This window comes from Callorhinus ursinus, unplaced genomic scaffold (genome assembly GCF_003265705.2).
Source record: "Callorhinus ursinus isolate GAN/ISIS: 27379988/994484 unplaced genomic scaffold, GSC_fseal_2.0 scaffold29, whole genome shotgun sequence".
NCBI lineage: Eukaryota > Metazoa > Chordata > Mammalia > Carnivora > Otariidae > Callorhinus > Callorhinus ursinus.
In genome coordinates this window covers 2,414,201-2,422,909 of record NW_027397091.1, presented here as the reverse complement: position 1 = coordinate 2,422,909, position 8,709 = coordinate 2,414,201, and the positions used below count along the sequence as shown (strand labels likewise).

The 8,709-nt window shown below is 55.4% G+C and overlaps 1 protein-coding gene across 9 annotated transcripts in view; it reads left to right on the top strand.

The window, feature by feature from the left end:
- The first annotated feature begins 749 nt into the window (after positions 1-749).
- The window catches only part of RASSF2 (Ras association domain family member 2), a 42,598-nt gene continuing 34,638 nt past the window's right edge, over positions 750-8,709 (top strand). Inside the window, exons 1-5 of one of the 9 annotated variants that reach the window (XM_025875973.2) lie at positions 1,262-1,344; positions 2,505-2,566; positions 4,905-5,890; positions 6,772-6,864; positions 7,056-7,221. The gene's annotated coding sequence lies outside the window, so the exon portion shown is untranslated. Of the gene's footprint in view, positions 803-1,261; positions 1,345-1,411; positions 1,590-2,504; positions 2,567-4,904; positions 5,891-6,771; positions 6,865-7,055; positions 7,222-7,746; positions 7,834-8,709 lie in introns of those variants that run through there. The other 8 variants (XM_025876353.2, XM_073878350.1, XM_025876354.2 and 5 more) reach the window with 8 other exon arrangements.

Sequence of the window (8,709 nt, the reverse complement as noted above, 5' to 3'; positions counted from 1 at the left end):
AGCTGGGCCAATGAGCTTCTCTCGGGAGATTGGAGTAGCGACTAAGGGATTCCAGCTCGCAAGGCTGGCCTCTCAGAGAAGACTTCCTGGGTTCCTGGAAGCCCTCCAGGCTCTGGATGTGCCTCTTACTGAGCTCTCCCTGCAGTTCTGACCTGAGGTCCTAGAGAAAACACCATGTCCTCAGAACACAGTCCCCTGATGGTGTTCATGTTACCTGCAAAGGAAAGAAGCTTACCAATACAGAGTAGTGGCTGAGGGGTAGGGGAGAATATTAATGGGAGAGCTTTGTGTTTATAGGTCAAGGGGAAAGTACAAGTAGATAATTTTTTTTTTCTACACAAAACGCCGATCAGTGGTCTTCTTGTTCCAGGGTAGCTGACACAGTTTGCAGCACCACCCTACAGCTGCATTTTGGGTTCAAAGGCTTTTGTGGCTGGGCTGGGAAGCACATCACCATTTATAACATTGTTTCTAAGGGAGACACATTCCAAGATCCAAACAATGAATTTAGTAAAGAATGTTTGGCTTTTAGGAGGGATGAGCAGAGCCGGCTGTACCCTGGGGGTTGGCTACCCATTAACCATTAGGCTCCCTTCCTTTTAGACACAGGGAGACTCACCCTGCAGGGTTGCGGCATGTATTTGGTGGGGGGGGGGGGTTGTGATAAGAGGAAGGAAATAGATAAGGGGCCCCGCAGCTCGGGTGCTCTAAGCCTTCCTCTGCACTGAGAGTCCTCCGTCCAGGGATGGATGAGAGAGGGAGGTGAGAGGTGGACAAAGAAACTTGGCCTCCTTCACTCACGGTAACGTCTGCCCACCCGCCTGTCGAAGGGGGCTTGCTTAGCCCGCGCTCAGCTCAAACCCCTTTTGGAATAAGGCGGGGTGTTAGAAAATGAATCCCACACTGTCTGGGGAATCCGGGGCGCTCGAGGTGGGCTCTGCGAGGCAGTGTGACTGTTCCCTGGGAGTGGCTGTCACAGTGCGGGGCGAGCCAAGGGACTTGGGCCAAGACTCCATCCGGCTTGAAGAGGGCATTGGCGAATGGGGTGAGGGGAGCCAGTCCATCCTCTCCACCCCTGCACTCCTACCCCCTCCCCGCCTCCCCAGCCCGGAAGAAGCGCTGGCAGCCCGAGCCCCGACTCGCAAGAAGGGAAGGAGGGGAAGGAGGGGACGCGCAGCCCCAGCATTGTCTGGGAGGGAGGGGAGAGGCTCCGCCCCCCAGGAGGAGGGGAGGGGAGGGGAGGAGGGAGGGCGGGAGACGCGGGGAGGAAGAAAGGCGAGGGAAGAGGGGCGGGGGAGAGATGGAGAGCTAGAGAAAGACGGGGAGAGAGGCCGATCGGACGCGGTAGGGACGGATAAAGGCAGGGGGGCGGGAGAGAGGGCGGGAGGGGCGGAGGGGAGGCGAGGAGGGCGGGGCGCCCGACCCCCAATCGCGCGGCCGCCGCCTGCGCTGCGGGGCTGGATTTGAGCCGGGCCCGCCGCTCGCAGACCCGGACTCGGGCTGGAGCAACGCCCCCCCCCACCCCCGTGCCGAGGCGCCCCCACCTTCCAACTCCGCGGGCGATGCATCCGGCTCTGGACGCAGGCAAGGTTCGGGGCGCGGGGCACCGGGCGCGGGATGTGGGGCGCAAGGTGCCGGGCGCGGGCCGGTCCTCTCTCCCCGGCCTCCCTTCAGCTTCGCGGAAAGTTTTCCCGCGGTGTTCCCAGCCTGGTCCAGGTCAGCGCCTCAGTCCTCGCCTGCCCTGGTCTCCTCTCTCCTCCCGGGGCCGCCGGGGGTTCCCGGGCGTGCGGAGCCCCCAGGGGCCGCGGAGGAGCCAGCCCCTGCGCGCCCAGCCTCTGGCCGGAGAAAGTTGTGGCTCCAAGCTCGTCTTCCCCCTGCGACCCCTGGGGGTCCTTCCTTCCCTCCGCACCAAGGGCGGCGACAGGAAGGCGCCCCCGCCCCATCCCCGGGGTTCCCGGGACTCCCTGGCGAGCCGGGGCCCGGCAGCAGGTGCAGGGCTGGGAGGCCCGGACAGCGTGGGGGAGTGCCCGACCCCAAGCGGGTCCCCGTCTTCCCTGCCCAACGGTCGGTTCCCCAGAGGCGGGTTCCAGCACCCGGCGGGGGCAGGCGGCGCGCCCGAGGCCCCTTCTGAAGGGCGCGGGGGCGCTGGGGCCCTTGGTCCTCGTGGCACTTCCCGTTGCGGTCTCCCCGCCCGCCTCCCCAGCTAGCGCCGAGGTCGTTGGGGACCTCAGCTTTGCGTCCTCTCTCGCCCGAGAGGGGCAGGTTCCTTGGGCGACACAGGCACTTCTGCATTTCGGGCGCCTGCTTTGCATTCAGCTCTTAAACTGGGAGAACCCTAGGGACAGCTCGGAGCAGCGCGGTGGCCCGGCAGGGCGACGGAGGGCTCCATCTTACTGTGGGGCTCTCTGTGGCTCCTGGGTTGTTCGCACACCTCTGCCACTCACTAAAGTGACAGCAGGAGCCCAGCGCTGCGCTTCTCAATGCTGCACGGACTTTATTCCCAGGTGTCGGGAATCCGGGTTCTCCCAGAGGACGGAGGCGGTGACTAGCGTGGGCCAGGTTTCTAGTAAGTACCTTCATGTGATGAATGAAAATTTGAACCAGGGAGCTGCCAAATAATAATTCATCCTGGAGTGGGACTCTGTTCCTGCCCCAGCTGATCTTGGTACAATGGGAGGAAAGAATTGGAAACAATGATTCTTTTAAACAGCTGGGATTCAGAGCCAGGGGCCTTGTTTCCAGACCTTCTGGAGAAGGAATCTGGGGTTGGATTTATTTTACTTACCAGTCTGCACTTATTTACTGGGAACTTTTTCTGCAGGTGGTCTGAGGAATTAAAGACACTTCTCATGGCTAAGATAGATTGGGCTTTTTGAGGGGAGGTGTTTTTTCGTTTTGTTTTGTTTTAACATGTGTCCAAAGGCGGTGTCCCAGGGACTAAGTGTGGAGTCAGCCTGGGAGGTGCCCACTTGGGATCAGAGACCCTGGAGTGGGGTGGTGAGTGTGGGCACCAGCTGTGCTTTCTCCTCTGGACCGGGCAGCCCACTAAAAGAGGGCCTCACGTGGTGGCTGAGCTCGGAGAGGTGGGGTAGCTTGGGAAGGATGGTAGGTGGTTCTTGCCCTGGCTAGAAGGAAGGGAGCCAGAGATGTCGCCCGCGTGGGCACCTGGGAGTGTGGGCTGGGCTGGGGAGGCTGTGTGCCCAGGACTCACAACCAGACCCCCCCTTTCAGAACACAGGAGAGCAGGGGTGGCCTATCGGGAGACAGGATGATCTCGCTGGGGTAGAGCCGAGATGTATCCCATGTTCCTTGCTATCATTTTTGTGCTGTTGAAATCCAGTTAGAATGAGGGGCATCTTTAGGGAGCCTGGCTGAAAGGAGGCCAGGTGACCTGGGTGGGTCCCCTGGGCATGCCCCCCTCCAGGGGAAGGCGGGGGTGGGGTGGGGAAGGGGTGCCCTCTGCACCTGACTGCGTGGGCCCCGGGCGTGTGTACCTGTGCCTCGGGTGGCAGGATCCCCATCTTCGTGAGGGGGATCTTATCCCGCCCCCGGGGCTCTAGAGCCCCCGTCTCTGCATTTCTACACAGCTTCTGTTCAGGGCCGCAGGCCCTCTCTCCAGTTGTGTTCTCCTAGAGGTCACTTAGCAGTGGTAGATGCCCTACACCTGTTTTCCATCCCTCAAGCCTTCCGTTTCTCAGCTGCGCTGTCCTGCCAGGGACCTTTCAGTCACCCCCTGGTTTTGCTTTGATTTCTTGGTCTATTTCCCGGGGCCCCGGAGCCAAGCTTCGTGTCTGCCTTCTGTGCGTGAGCTGCTTAGGAATGGCCAAGAGACTTGGCTGGAGAGGTGCCCAGCACTGCACATCCTGGCACCTCTGCTGGAGGGCCGATGGCTGGCCCACGGCACAAAAGAACTTGGCCGGATGATTGCCTTCAGTACTCCCTAGGATCCTCGGGCCGGAGGTGTCCTCACTGGGAGACCCGACTGCCAGAGAATCCTGCTGGGAGTGCGCGAAAGGGACTGGGACTTGCCCATGTCTCCTTCTCTCCCCCAGGGTGAGAACCTGGGCAGGTCTCAGCAGTGTGCTCGGAACAGAACAGGGCGGCCAGTCTTTGACTTCAAGATAGAGCTGCTAAGAGCTGCTACCACTGGGTTTCTAAAACTAGGGCAGCGGTCCCCTTCTGCCACCTCCCTGTTTCTCCCACCACTCCTTACAATATGGTCCAGTGATTTACCCTAATGACACACTGTCCTATTTAAACACCTCCCTGCATCTCCAGAAGACTTTTAAGTGAGTCCTTAAGGTGGGGTAAGCTCCTGCAGACCTGTGATTGCTGGTTTCAGTTCTTTGGCGTACTTGTGGGTTCCCATGGAGGGTATGTGAAGTTGGAGGGAGAGGGTAGGGCGGGAGGCACAGGGGAAGCAGGGCACAGTAAACAGGGACATCCTCCAGACTCAGCCGGCGGGGCGTCCAGTGGGTCATTTTTGATCATTCCTGGGATGGCAGGCAGACTCTGGAGCCTATAATCACAGGTTGATGTATCTGCTTGGGATGACAGCTTGAGGCTGCAGGACTCCTGCCCAAGCCAGCTGTGGCTGATTCAGAGAGGGAAACCTTACGCCGAAGAAGGGGGCAGGGAAGGGCTCTTGGCTAATTCCCGTGAGATGAGCAAAGTGACATAGAAGGGCTTTTCCTATTCATCCCATTGATAAAACTTGACAAAAAGATACCTGTGCTGTCCTTGGACATCTCAATCCAAAGTGATTTGGCCAAGTAGGCTTATTTCACCAGCGTCACATTTCCCCCTAGTTGGCACTCAGTTAAGTGTTTGATCAACTGCTCATTTCTGAACCAGTAATGCAGAGTATTGGATTTGGAGTTTGAATGGCATCTTACCATTTCCAGCCGCACGATATTGGGCAATGTGGTAGATACTGTCAGCATCCTTCCTGTGTTCCCTTGGCCTCAACCAGCGACTGATGAGAGAAGGTATATAAATACCCCAGCTCCCTTGCTTCTCTGCTGGGGTGGCGTGGGGGCTTGTGCTATGTTGTCCATCAGAGTTGCCTTGTAACTGGCTTCCTTCACAGGCTGCTGTCCCTTCCCTGTTTCACTTTCCAGCCCTCTTCCACTTGCATTGGGATCCTTGTTTTAGGGTTAACTTCGGGGGGAAGGCAACCTAGGATAGGCTTTAGGCTGCAGTTAAACAGTCATGTAAGGCCTCTGAGGCTCAGTTTCCCCAAGTGTAAGATGGCAGTTCTAACTATCTCCTGGTGATATTGTGACGTGCGTTCAGACGGGAGCCTGGTACACAGCACTCAGGCAGCCATCTGCTGCTCATTGGTTAAGATAAAAGGTGCCCTGGCAGATTTGGGAGTGAGTATTCTGATGGCCCGTGAATGGCCGATCATAACGCTTTGGAGAGAGGCTGTCCTTTGGCTAGGTGAGGAAACTGAGTGCACCTGCTCGTGGCTGTCACATCTAGGCTGTGACCAGTGATAAATGCTGAACAACTGCATGAGTGGCACTGGGCCATCCTGGAATTCTGCTGTGATCTTTCCTGCTAGCGAAGGGGCAGTCAGCAGATATTAGCCGAGCCGCCGTCTGCCTTCCTGGTATAGCGGCTTCTTTTTATGACACAGGCGTGGTGTGTTCCCTGAGGAGGTGGCCAGGGCGGTGGGGAGGGAGGGGGCTGGTTTCTTATGGAAAGGACAGTCCCTACTTTCCTGAACTGCTATGCAATGCCACGGACACCCAAGTGAAAGCCGAGAAAAGTCCACGTGGTGAAAGAGACCTTTGTATGGCAGAATTCGACATCCCTGCTGTGATTTTACTCCTAAAGCTCTGTTGACAGTCCTCCCGAGGGAGTTCCTGACTCAGCAATTGCACAGGTAGGAAATCTTATCCTAAGGATATAATTGGACAAGTGCAAAAAATATGTGCACAGGGATGCCCCTTGCAGCATTCTTTGCAATAATAACAACCACCGAAATGGAGACTAGACCCCAACAAAAAGCAAACATGTTAATTATGGTCCAGGTATCCCTCGCTTTTCCAAAGTTGTTTGCCTTAGGCCGCTTGGTTTTTATGAAAGATCTACGTTAGTACCTGTTTTGCTAACAGAAAGAAATCCGAAGAGGATTTTTTAAAAAAATATTTTATTTATTTATTTATCAGAGAGAGAGAGAGAGAGCACAAGTTGGGGGAGCAGCAGAGGGAAAGGGAGAAGCTGAGCAAGGAGCCCGATGCGGGAATCGATCCCATGTGTACCTGTTAGCAAGATGTTTCCCGAGGTATCAGAAAAACCTAAGAGAGGTTATTTTGGGGTCTGGGAACGCTAACACATTTTCCCATATAAATTAATGGTAATTGTTCCTTTGCTTTATGCGTTCATAGGAGCCCTCTGCTTTTGGGTGGCAGGGAAGACCTGCATATCTATGCACTGGAATACCATGGGGCTACCAAAAAGATAGGGGAGCGATGTGCATTTATTGCCATGTGAAAATATGATACTTCTCAAAAGCATTACCAAACCATGCTCTTTGTAAAATATATCCTCCCCTCTGTTTGTCTCTGGAAGGATGTACAGGCAAATGTTCATGGTGATTGTCTCTGGAGTGGTGAAATTTGGGGGAGATACTGATCTTAGTCTTCTTTTAAGTTAAATATTTTTATTTTTTATCTTTAATGATGGCAAAATATACATGATAGAAAATTTGTCCTTTTCATCATTTTTAAGTGCACAGTTCAGGGGCTGTCTGGTCTGTTGCAGCAGGATATCACAGACTGAATGAGCTGAACACTCCAGGGAAGCCTTTCTTGCGGTTCTGGAGGCTGGGCGTATGAGGTCAGGGTGCCCGTACAGGTGGGTGGGAGGCTCTTCTGGATCTCAGACTTCTCATTATACCTTCAGGTGGCAGGAAGGATGGGGGGGCTCCGCGGGGTCTCTGAGAAGGACACTGATCCCATTGGTGAGGGGGGAGCCACCCCCTTGAATCATGCCCAAAGGCCCCACTTCCTAATGCCATCCCATTTTGGGTTGGGATTTCAATATAGGAATTTGGCGGGACATAAACATTCCGACGACAGCAGTGACATAACGTGTACTCCCAGCCTTGCACGACCATCACCAGTCTCCATCTCCAGAACTCTTCCGTCATCCCCCACAAAGACCCTGTACCCATCAGACATCAGCTGCCCATTGCCGCCCCGCGAGCCCCTGGTAACCTCAATTCCACGCACGGTCTTTGTGAATTTGCCTGTTCTAGGTAGCTCATAGAATTGGAATCATTCAATAATTTTTTGCTTCTCTGTATGTGTCAAAGAAATAAAAATGTTGGGCGCCTGGGTGGCTCAGTCGTTGGGTGTCTGCCTTCTGCTCGGGTCATGGTCCCGGGGTCCTGGGATCGAGTCCCGCATCGGGCTCCCTGCTCAGCGGGAAGCCTGCTTCTCCCTCTCCCACTCCCCCTGCTTGTGTTCCCTCTCTCTGCTGTGTCTCTCTCTGTCAAATAAATAAATAAAATATTTAAAAATAAATAGATAAAATCTAAAAAAAAAAGATTAAAAAAAAAAAGAAATAAAAATGTTTGTTTTACATAACAAGGAAAGAAAGAGCCCTGCGATAGAGTGGTGGTGTTTGGTCCCGGGTGATTTCATTTCAGGCAGGGCCCCGGGACCCTGGCCATCCGTCCCGCCCCTGCCACCCTCCCCTGGGGTGGGGCGCAGGCAGCCAGGCACTGACGAATGCAGTGCTCCCGGCCCCCGGAGCTGGCCGCCGGTGTGGCTTGCTGGTTGCTGGCAGCTGGGCCTCAGGCCCCAGACGGCGGCTTCTGTGGTGAGTTTGAGTGGGTGCACTTGGGGTTCACCGTGCTTTGAACCTCAGAGCTGTCTTGCAGTGAGTAAGGTCCAAACCAGGTAGAGGTGGGTTATTGGGACCATCTTTCTTGAAGGTTGAGCATGACAGCCTCAACATTTCAATTTCGAGTGTACTTTGTGTGTGTTCCAGAACCTGGGGCTCAACTGGACCTGCTAAATCGTGGGTATGGCTGCTGAATGTTCTGTCGGCGGGCAGGGCGAGGGCGGCTGGCGTGCAGGGAGGACGTTAGCTGGTGGGGTCCATGAGGCCCCAAGGGCTCCGGAGAGATGGGGGGTAGCCTTAGGTAGGCGGCGCCCTCTTCCTGAAGCTCCATATGGGATCCTACAGTTGATCACACAGACGTTTGGGACAAGGATTACTTTCTTGTGTATGTGACAAGGTGATCAGGGACGTGGTGCAGTGGGGTGGGGAGAAGGGGAGATGGTGTGTACGCTCCAGCCTCAGGTCGACTCTGAGGTGAAAGGGGGTTGGGAAGCTTCGGGACCCAGAACCGGGAAACCAGGTCATGCGGCTCTGTTTAGGCGCCACGGGAGTGGATTAAGTGGCTTTTCAGTGGGACACCTTGTTCTGTGGGAAAAGCTTTAAGTTCCTTGGTAAGTGAGCTCCCAGAAGGGCCTGTCGGGCTCTCCAGCGAGTCAGTGAGGGTTTAGGTGTGGGAGGGACAGACCTGCCCACTGGACTCTGGAAGTTTCTTTACCTGGCTCTGCCTGTTTTCTCTCTGCCCGGTGGGAGGCTGCTCTTTTAATCCTAGACAGGCGGGGGAGTGTAAAGATTTTACAGAGCTGGCCTTTGAAGCCCATTTGGAGGAGAAGTTCTGTGTTTCATGGTGCTGAT